Genomic DNA, 10,990 nt, shown 5'->3' on the forward strand with positions numbered 1-10,990 from the left:
AAAGGGAAAAAATCTGAAGAAATATCCGAACCTCTACTTTGAATGTCTGTTATTGTTCATTGTGTGTTATCACATTGTTCACTATATCACAAGGATTGTACTTTGGATGTCTATTATTGTTCATTGTGTGTTATTGACGATTTTATGGGGGGTGTCATTGTACATTTTGATTTTGTTAATGAACAACCACGAAGCCAAGAATATACAAAGAAACATAATAGAATAAAAGTAACCCAATTCCTAAAGTTGATGTCAAGTGAGTAATTTGCAATCTTTGTACACTGGTGTGTTGGTGTTTGTTCATTAATGAAATTCAATATGTACAATTAAAGTCTTATACCTCATAGTGCTCCAGGTGCCACAAAAAAAACTCAATATGGGTATTAAAACAAAAGGTCAACACATAACAATGATTGTAACCCAGTTAATGTACATGAATGTCAACAAAGTGTACATGCAAGGTACGTGCATGTACATGCAACTGTATGTGGAGGTAATAATAATAAAAAGGTACCGCAACCAACGTAAATAAGGATAAATCACAATGTACACTGATGGTCATTACTTTATCACTGAAAATAAGGATACATTATTGTTTGATTGAATGTTCACTGGATATGACTTAATGTACAAATATTCTAGCAAGATTGTTCAACTACTAAGCCTGAATGTACAATGTTGTTATGACTGGATGTTCAAGTTATTTTATAGAGCTGACTTTGTTCTGTGTACATTAAAGTTACGTTAATGATCACTTTGTATGACTAAATATACATTAGCTTCACTAACATGCATGCATAACATATTCTATAGACACAAACAAAACAAAAAAAAACTCAATATGGGTACTAGAACAAAAGGTCAACACATATCAACATGATTGTAACCCAGTTAATGTACATGAATGTCAACAAAGTGTACATGCAAGGTACGTGCATGTACATGCAACTGTAGGTGGAGCTAATAATAAAAAAGGTACCGCAACCAACGTAAATAAGGATAAATCACAATGTACACTGATGGTCATTACTTTGATAACTGAAAATCCCCAAATGTACACTCGTATATTATTGTACATCAAACCATATGCATTTGTACATTAAAAAAAGTTTTAAAAAATGCAAAACAGAATATAAAATCAAATATCAACATTTGGAAATTTATAATAGAAATGAATGAAAATAAGGGAGAAATAAATGAAGAACAAAATAAATGAGAGAGAGAATTGAAATGGTTCTTGAAAAATAAATGAGAGAGAAAGAGAGGGAATGAGTGAGTGATGAGAGAGAAAGAGCTGGCCCACTTTCAAAAATACTGCCAAAACCTGCCAAATTTTGGCTCTCCTAAAACCATCAAAACGACGTAGTTTTGGCTAAGGTGTAGGATGCTCATCCTACACCTCGGTGCAGGATCTAATTTGCGGAAAACTTGAAACATTATGTCCTTCACTTCGTCTTTATTACGTTTACATGTGGAATTCTTCACGAATGTTACTTAAAAATTTGTCATTCTAGAGGGACCCATGGGGTTGTTTGGCCAGCAATTCCAATAGTGTTTAGTAGTAGCCTAACAAAGATTGCAATTCTAATTTCAGGTCAACTTTATGTATGGAATATTCTTTTTCTTCATTTTTTTAGATGGTATGATTTTGGGATTTTCGAGTATTAAAATTTTAGTTACTCCATTATTACATACTATATGTGTTGAAAGTAAATTTTAGTTGCTTCATTAGTGTATGGAATATTTTTTTCTTCATCTTCTTGAATTGTATGATTTTTGGTTTTGTTCAATTCGTCTAAACATATACTTTCAATATATCAACTTTTACAATTGTTACTAGAAGGTACGTAAATATATTAATGGTTAAAATTATGCATAAGCAAGTGTTAATACTCAAATATTGCAATTAATAAAGAACGAAGAAAGTTGATAAACTTGATAGAAGTGAAAATGGGCTTGAACAACCCAATAAGGAGGATAGTTCGGTCCACATACAAGCCCAAAGGAGGTTTCATACTAAAACCAATTGGCAATAATAGGAATAACTTCTCCAGCATATATTATGGTTTTTTTTTCTCCTTTTTCTCCAATGTGGGACAACTCACATGTGCATAACATATATGGACTCTCCCTCACATGTAAATGTCCTTAGAATTATAGCACACTGGTAAAATACACATTAATAATCCTCATTGGGAATATTAATGAACGTCCAATGGAAGGCCATTATCCATTGACAAATGCCCATTATGAAAGGCCCAACAACCAGTTGGGCTACGATACCATGATAAATATGGGCTGAGGCCACACCCATTATAAGGAGAGAGAGTTTACTTCACAATACTAAGGAGATTCCACCTTAAAACCATATGACAATAAGGGAAATAGTCCATTTGCATTATAAAGTGAACTAATTTTTCTTCTTTTATCAACGTGGGACACTCACATGGTTATGCGCTATATATCATAACTTCAACAAAAGTAGATTATTTGCTCTTTCTAGAGGAAGAAACCTAGGCTACAGTTGAAGCATATAATTGGTCAGGACTCTTTATTACTACTCGCATGGAAAATTGAAGTGTGTTTGTACATTTTGTACCATATATGATCACGTGAAAACCATTCTTTATGCAGAAAAAATACAACATAAAATGAGCAAAAAGTTTCTTAAAATAAGCAAAAATATAAAATGATCAAAAAAACATAAAATGAGCAAAAATGACCGAAAACATAAAATGAAATTAAAATATAAAATGAACATAAGTTTGTAAAATTAGCAAAGACTTCGTAAAATGAGCGAAAGTTTGCTAGAATAAGCAAAAGTTTCTTAAAAGGAACAAAAACATAAAATGAGCAAAAAAAAAGAGCAAAAATCTGCAAAATGAGTAAAGAGGTCGGTTTTCAATTTTTAACTTAACAATAGTTTTCAATGGATTCCCATTTTGCAAGTAATAAGAATTAAGCCCTTGTTACAAGGGTGGAAGGAGGAACTTCAATCAACTAGGCCAACCTAATTTTTTTTGTATCATTATTACTGACATTGAAAATTGAGGTGAATTTGTACATTTTATATCAATATACCATACACTATACCAAATTGTCAATTAAGCAGTGCAATCCTCTATTCCACACTGTTTGATCTAATGCCATGTTATCATTATTTAAGATAGAGTTTTTGCGGGGATATAGCAGGGTAATAGGTCATTTTGTGGGGATATACCTCACTAAATTTGTTTTTGTGGGAATATACTAACCGAAATTTAAATTTTGTTAAAAACTACCAAAAACACTATCTTCAATGAGAAAGTCAAATTTTCAGTCTTTGCCTTGATAAAAGACACAAAGTGACAGTGAGTAAGTTGGAGATAAATGAATTCAATAGAAGTAATTGAATATCACGCACTATACAAAGAGTAATTAAGCAAGTCAAAGGTCGAAAATTTGACTTTCTCGCTAGAAATAGTATTGTTGGTATCTTTTATAAAACTTGAATTTAAGTTGGCAATTGACATATTTCCATAAAAAAAATTTAGTAAAATATATCTCCACAAAATACTCTATTGCCCAAATGTATATCCAAAAACACTTTAAGATAATTGATTTCAGATTGTAAAGGTAAGATATTAAATAGGACAGAGAATTCCAAACAACTACATATACCTTACATTAAAATCGTACAATTCATCAGCGGAAGCATTCTGGCAACAATCCAACGCCAACAACTTGTGCCTTGTGGGACTAAAATGCTAAGATTGGATCCCTGGGCCTTAAGGACCACATAAATCGGCTGAGAGACTGGGACCATATGGACCGCAATCCTTGCACCTTTCCGACAAAAAAGAAAATAAAAATCCATTGTCAATACTCATAAAGTATAACAGATACATTCAATGGTAATGAAATAAATTAACATTTATTTGAAGAATGTAAAGATAATACTCCCCAGCTCTTGTTTACAACTTCCACTAGTATCTTAATCCCGGGCTACAACCCGTTATAATTTTATCTTTGATTTATTGCTATTTTACACTAGTTTTTGAATCTCGTGGGTTGCTCGGGTTGCTGCTTATTTTATTTTTTGTAATTTTTTTTGTTAACATTGGTGATTTTGTGTTGTTTTGAAAGGATTTCAATACCATTGTATTTACTACTTCCTACATTTTTTTTAATGCACCAATTACCACATTGGGTAGCTTAATCTATTGGAAGTTTGGAACCATTCCACTTTTGGCAAAAAAAGCAACTATATTTGACAATATTGTCTTTACTTCCTGTTGATAAAACCATCATTATTAATTACTCAAATTGCCTCATGAAGTTGTGTTTACTTTATTAAGGATTTATTTATCCCCTACTATAGTTAATTAAAGGGGTACCTCTATGCTAAACTACCCTTTTTTTTCTTAAAAATTATGCCCAAATCCATTGTCGCAGTGAAAAAGGAACTGGATAAGTATTTGTCATTATACTCTAATTTCTAGATTTGTTATTGCGATATATAAATTCTATAATTTTAATATTCAATTGAATATTGTAATTAAGTCTATTGTCATATGGAATCCCAATAATTTGTATAACTTATAGCGGCTAACTTTAACATGGAAAATTCTCGAATGATAGTTTAAGAAAGTAGAGGGTAATGATTTAATGGATGCAGAAGAATAGAGAAAAACATGACTATTAGCCATAACTTCAACTTCTAATATAGCACATAAACACTAAAACATATAGAATAGAAGATGAAAAAGCTAAAAAGAAGATCATAATGATGGTATTGTGATTAAAATTAATTAAATATAAAATAAACCTCTACTAATGATCGAAAATATTATTTCAGAGAAAAAATACCACTTCATCACTCATAACCATATCAAGACTAGAATCGCGAACCTTATCTTTTCTTATGATGTGTGACTAGTATAGAATCGCGAACCTTAACTTGGTTTGCCAATTAGTTATAGTAGAATTAAGCTCATGAAAAAATAATAAGATATGACATATTGATATATGAAACAGAAACACATAAATAATTATATATACAATAAATATTCTAGAAATAAAATAAATAGTCAATTGCATATATAATACCTTTGCAATGTCGTTGATAAACTTTTCTTTGATTCTTCATGTAAAGCATCATTGTGTGTCATATGTTCAAAACTTTAGATACGTATTTTTTTTTATCTTTAACACCTTATATGCATTTATATATATGTTGAACACTATTTTTTATATAAAAATTAAAAAAAATGACATGACATTCTCAAGTGGAGCTCTCTATAATATCCTAATGTTGTTTTTAAAATCAAACTTTATTTTTTTTCCTTATCAAAAACTCTAATGTATATGTAATTTTATCACTATAGATTTTAGTTTTTGTTGTAACAATAAAGTTTCCATAATAAATTTTGTTACAATACTAAATTATTTTGATTCAGTCGAGTAAGCCCAAGGTTTTGAAAGATAATATATTTAATCCTGTAAATTAGACCTATGATCGAATGATATAATCACATATAGTACACTATACTTATAACTATTATTATACTTATATAAAAAGAAAGACTAAATGATGTCTTACCATTCATCTAATTAAATATATCATCATGATTTCTAAAACTATATTGCAAATGGATCTTTACTTTGAAGCATATTTCAAGCACTCTCGAATTGTAAAAAATTATAATGTTTTGAATTAGGTAGCAAAAATTATATTCAATTTACACAAGATAATAATTTAGGTTATTTATTCAAAATGAAAGTCTAACTCATTGCTATCCGAAATTCTTTTTTGTATTTAAATATATGTAGAACTTTATTTTTCTAAAAATATTTAAAATAAAAATTAATAATATGACAATCCTACGTGGTGCTCTCTATTTCATAAGTTGTAGAACTATATTGTAGATGGATCTTATTCCAGAGCACATTTTGACCACTATCCAATAGTATAAAAACTACAATGTTTCAAATTATGTAGCAAAAGTTATAAACAATTTACATAATATACCATATTATGTTGTTCATTCAAAACCAAACTCTAATTTTCGCTTATCCAAAACTCCTTAAATGTATTTTAATCTACGTAGAACTCCATTTACTCCATTTTTGTAAAAGAAAAATATAGACATTGATGGCATATCAGTCCTACGTGGCGCGTATTATGCTCTCTCAGAATCTTGAGGAGCTCCCTATGCGGTCGAAAACTTCCTCCCATATACTTCCTCCGTTTCTTTTTACTTGCAACGGTTTGACTTTTACACTATTCACCAACTCTACTTAGTTTATGTTTGGTGATTTATAGTTAAGGAAAAACATATTCATGTGGGATCTTGTTAGATTCGTCTGCATGTATATTTTTCGAATATATACTTTTCATAATTTTTATTTATCGGTAATTAAACTTATTGATGGTTGAAATTATGCATTGGCAAGCGTGAAAGTCAAACTGTTGCAATTAAAAAAAACAGAGGAAGTATGTATTAAGATTAAGATTAAGACTGAATGGCAAATCAAGTATCACTAAATTGGTTTATTCGTTAAGAGTTTAAGACTTTATCATATGTGCTTGTGGTCAAGAGTTCAAATCTCATACAATGCATTTTCAATTTTTTTATTGTACCTGGATTACATGACTTAAAACACCATAGGAAAAAGCGTCACGTGGTACCGTTCAATATTTCTAACAGTCAATTAATATACTTCAAATTGCATATATTATAATTCAATCAAATTTTAAAATAATGAAATTATTCATTAATATTAATAATTGTATATATTTTAATTCATTTTAAAGATTTTATGTAACAATAATGAATAATTTTGAAAAAAAAAAAAATCTCATGCCGACGCGCTAGCTTGGTCCAGTCCAGTAGACGCACGAACTGCCAGAACCGCTTCACGAACAGTGAAAACGGTAACAGACCGGTGTGGGCCAAGATTTTTCAGCTCGCGGTCCAGCCCACCCAACCCATGAATTTCACGGTTCGGTCCTGGGCCGTGAAATCTCAGCCCAGCCCGCTACGACCCACGGTCCGGCCCGCCCAACCCGCACCAGTGGCCATCACTACTGTGACCTATCTTTCACAGCACTTCAATCTTAACCACTTGTTAACCACTAGGCCAAGACATCGGTTTATCAGTCATCAAAGTTAAATTGAGTGAGTGAGTACCCATCCAAAATATAGATCTTTACATTCGGAAGATAGGTTAGGCTAATACTGAGAGGAGAATTATACGTCCAAACTTGTATTTTGTTTGTTTTAAGAAAATGACACATAAAATTAGAATGTATATAGGATTTGTCACACAACATAAGACTTGGACAATTCAAGTTAAAATCTTAAATTGAGAGCGACCTTTTGACGTTAATATTAGGGATGGAAATTCAGTCCGGATTCGACCCTTGTCTGTTCCGATTCGAAGGAAAAAATCTGAGTCGACTCGGACAAAAAAGTAATCTGACTCCAAATCCGTTTAAAAAGTCCGACTCCGAGTCGAAAGAGGGTCGGAGTTGGATTTCAAAAATAATCCGACATCTGAATCCGACTCCGACTTTGAGTCAATCAATCTTTTTTTATTATTTATGTTAATGTATTATTTATGTATAAACTGATTTCGACTTTCAGCCAATTATATTATATATGATTTTACATTGAAGAAATGATTGTGAAAAATAATAGTAATATTTAGATTATTTGTACTATATAAGATTTCCATATGATTATTAGAATAAATTGTAATGATTAGATTACTGTATTATAGAAGACTATTCTATTATAAAAAATGGGCAAAAAATAAGTCGGATCGGATTCGAAGTCGGATGTTCGGATTTTAAGTTGGATCGGAGTCAGATGTCCGGATTTTAAGTCGGGTCGGAGTCGGAGCCGGACTCAGATTTAAAATCCGACTTATTGTACGGCCGGAGTCGGATTATGCATAATCCGGTCCAAGTCCGACCCGTTGCCATCCCTAGTGATATAGTTCAGATATCATTCGCTCAATCTAATGGGTAAATTACGTAAATAAAATAAAGAGGCATAAATACATGATTTAACTTAGGAAATTGTGTTGGATTGCAGTCATCCTTGTTCTTATCTCCCACATGGGATACCAAGGTTCAAATCTTGGTGCAACAAAAATAATTGTCCATTAGTTAATTACCTTGTGATTCCTGAAAGGACCTCCCCCCCTCCCCCCCAAAAAAATACTTGTTATGATACTTTTTTTCGGGTGTATAATAAATCATTAGTTAATTGATATACACGAAATTCAACTAAAATAATTGTTGCCACTTTTTATAACTTTTTCCGTAACATATTATTCAATTTGTTTCAAAATATAAGACATTCACGCTTTACGAAAATTTATTTTGACCACAAATATCTCTTAAATACGATATATAAAAATTATACCGTTGGATTCATCTTGAAAAATACTATAATAATACTATTTTTTTTAAAAAAATCTATCAACATAAATTGAGAGTAATTAACGGTCAAAATTCGACTTCGAACATCGTGCGTGCCTTATATTTTGAAAATGGTGGGAGTAGTTTTTATAACTTTACCAACTAAATCAATTAACATCCGATCTACATCAATTTTGTTTTATCATAAATTTTTTGATAACTTATTGTGAAACTTCAAAACTAATCCCAACAACTCGTAAGGAGTCCCTTCATCGAAGATTTTGCCTTTAATGAAGATCATGCAGGCCTTTAGTCCCCACTATCCCCAGTTTCGTTCCCAAACTAGCTAGATAACCCCACTTCTGTAAACATTTCTGCATGTGCTTATTCAGATTGAAAGGTACTGTTGATAAACATAATTATCAGTAATATCCAATCAAGTTTTACATTGCTCTAAACTCCAAATCTGTACCCAACCATTTGAATATTGGACCACAGCAGCTTTAAGAACTGTTAAAATAAACTAACCAAGAAACCAAGTTTATTCCAGATGAAAGGATATTGACATGTGGTCACTGAATTTTTATCCACAAATAAATTATTGAGATATGATGTGTTGATGTCAGTCCCGAGGGGCCGGCCTCCCAGCCGATAATTTGTTGTAGAAGCAAGAATGTTTATGAGATTCAATAAAAGAGATGTGCGTTTAAATTTAACTAAAGAGGGATTTAACGAAAATACTACTGCAGGAATTGTATTAGCTATTATTCTCAAGTGGCTACTGCGACAATGAGGAAGGTGACAAAAACCAAGCACTAAAAATATATGAAGGGAAGAAATGCATGTATACGTAACCACATGGATCATATCAAGCTTGAGCTAATCCAATCTGCTAAGCCTAGCTTGTGCTCCGCTATGAGTTAGCACCTCCATATATTAGTGGCACATATTTAGCCGAATTTATAACTCATCCTAGCGCTGTTTTTTTTTTTTTTTACAAAGGACCAACTCAACCAAAAGCTTAAGCTGTTGGCCGGAATCCCAGGAATAGTTTAATGCTCTGTCAATCCCCCTCGATCACACGAGAGCCCATTGGGCTTGAAGTGTGGATACAACATAAGTCTCCCTCATGCTTGACGCTAAATATTCCACTTAGAAATGAGGGCGTGGATGAGCTTGAACCCGTGACGTTTATGTCACGTTGGCTCTGATTACATGTCAAAGGACCAATTCAACCGAAAGCTTAAATTGCTGGTTGGAGTCCTGCTGTCCCAAGAATAGTTTAATACTCTATTATTTTTTACTAAACTCTAAATAGTGCTTAAATATATTAAACTGCCCGTCAAAAAAAAAAACTATATTAAATTGAACTAAATATAATATACTCCCTCCGTCCCAAAATATAGTTTCCATTTCTATTTTTGGTGTCCCAAAATATAGTTCCCATTTCCATATTTAGTTCCACATTTTTCGGTAATTTGTCTAGAAAAATCGTGTCCCATCATTTACTTGTTTCTTGAATTTTGTTTTTTCCTTTGTTTATTCAACCAAAATGTTACAACTAATGCTCTTTCACCAATTATTCTCCATTCCCTCTCCTAAAATCATCTTTTCCCATACAATATTTATTTAAATAAACAAAAAAACTTTACTTTCACTCTTAGATTCTACTTGCATAAATTACCGTGAAAAAAGGAAAATGGGAACTATATTTGGGATGGAGGGAGTATTATAATAACAATAATGATTGTTGGCGTCTAAATATACGTCCAAACCCCGTAGAATTGATCATAAAAGCTTTACTTTATAACCAAAGCCTGTAAGCCCAACTGCCCAAGGTAAAGGTAATTAATTAGGTGGTTGGTAAGGTAATCAATTTATAATCAAGTCCGATAAGCTTCTTATAACTTTAGCAGCTAAATTGATTAAGATACGCGTTAATTTGGACTAGTACGCTAATCACCACCAGCCACTTCATTTTTTGTTTGATGATTTAACAACGAGATGTGTCTGACCCTACTATATATAAGGGTACTCTCTGGCTCAAATGGAGCCCCCCTCATCCCCAACCCTACTCTTTCAATAGCAAATATTCATGCTTTTATTTGGAATTAAACCCAATACCTCCCTCATTGAAGGTGGAGTTGATAGTTGATACCATGTGGATAAACTCATTGGTACTTTCGTATCAATAGTTCAATACGCATATTCTCTTCTTTTTATAATCTAAATACATAAAAATATACTTTCTAAAAAGGGAAGGACCACTATATGTGGCTTGTCTTCTATCAAAAAACACATCCTCCACAATCCACATGACCACGTACATCCAATATTGGAAAGTATGAAGACTTACTCTTGAGTCTTGCCTAGGGTGTTGGGACTTGGGCATGCAACAAATATTTACCAATTGTAAACGACCTTTTCGACTGATCAACAAAGGACGAGATGGCAGAGGCGGTGCCGTTATGTATACCTGAAGAGGCTCCTCAAATAGTCAAATATAAGGCATCTTAACTTCTTAAGAAACAAGAAAGCGATGCATGGCAAAGAAAAGTTGATATGTAAAGTATTTCTAGC

The sequence above is a fragment of the Beta vulgaris genome, chromosome 9 (genome assembly GCF_026745355.1).
Source record: "Beta vulgaris subsp. vulgaris cultivar EL10 chromosome 9, EL10.2, whole genome shotgun sequence".
In the NCBI taxonomy this organism is placed as follows: Eukaryota; Viridiplantae; Streptophyta; class Magnoliopsida; order Caryophyllales; family Amaranthaceae; genus Beta; species Beta vulgaris.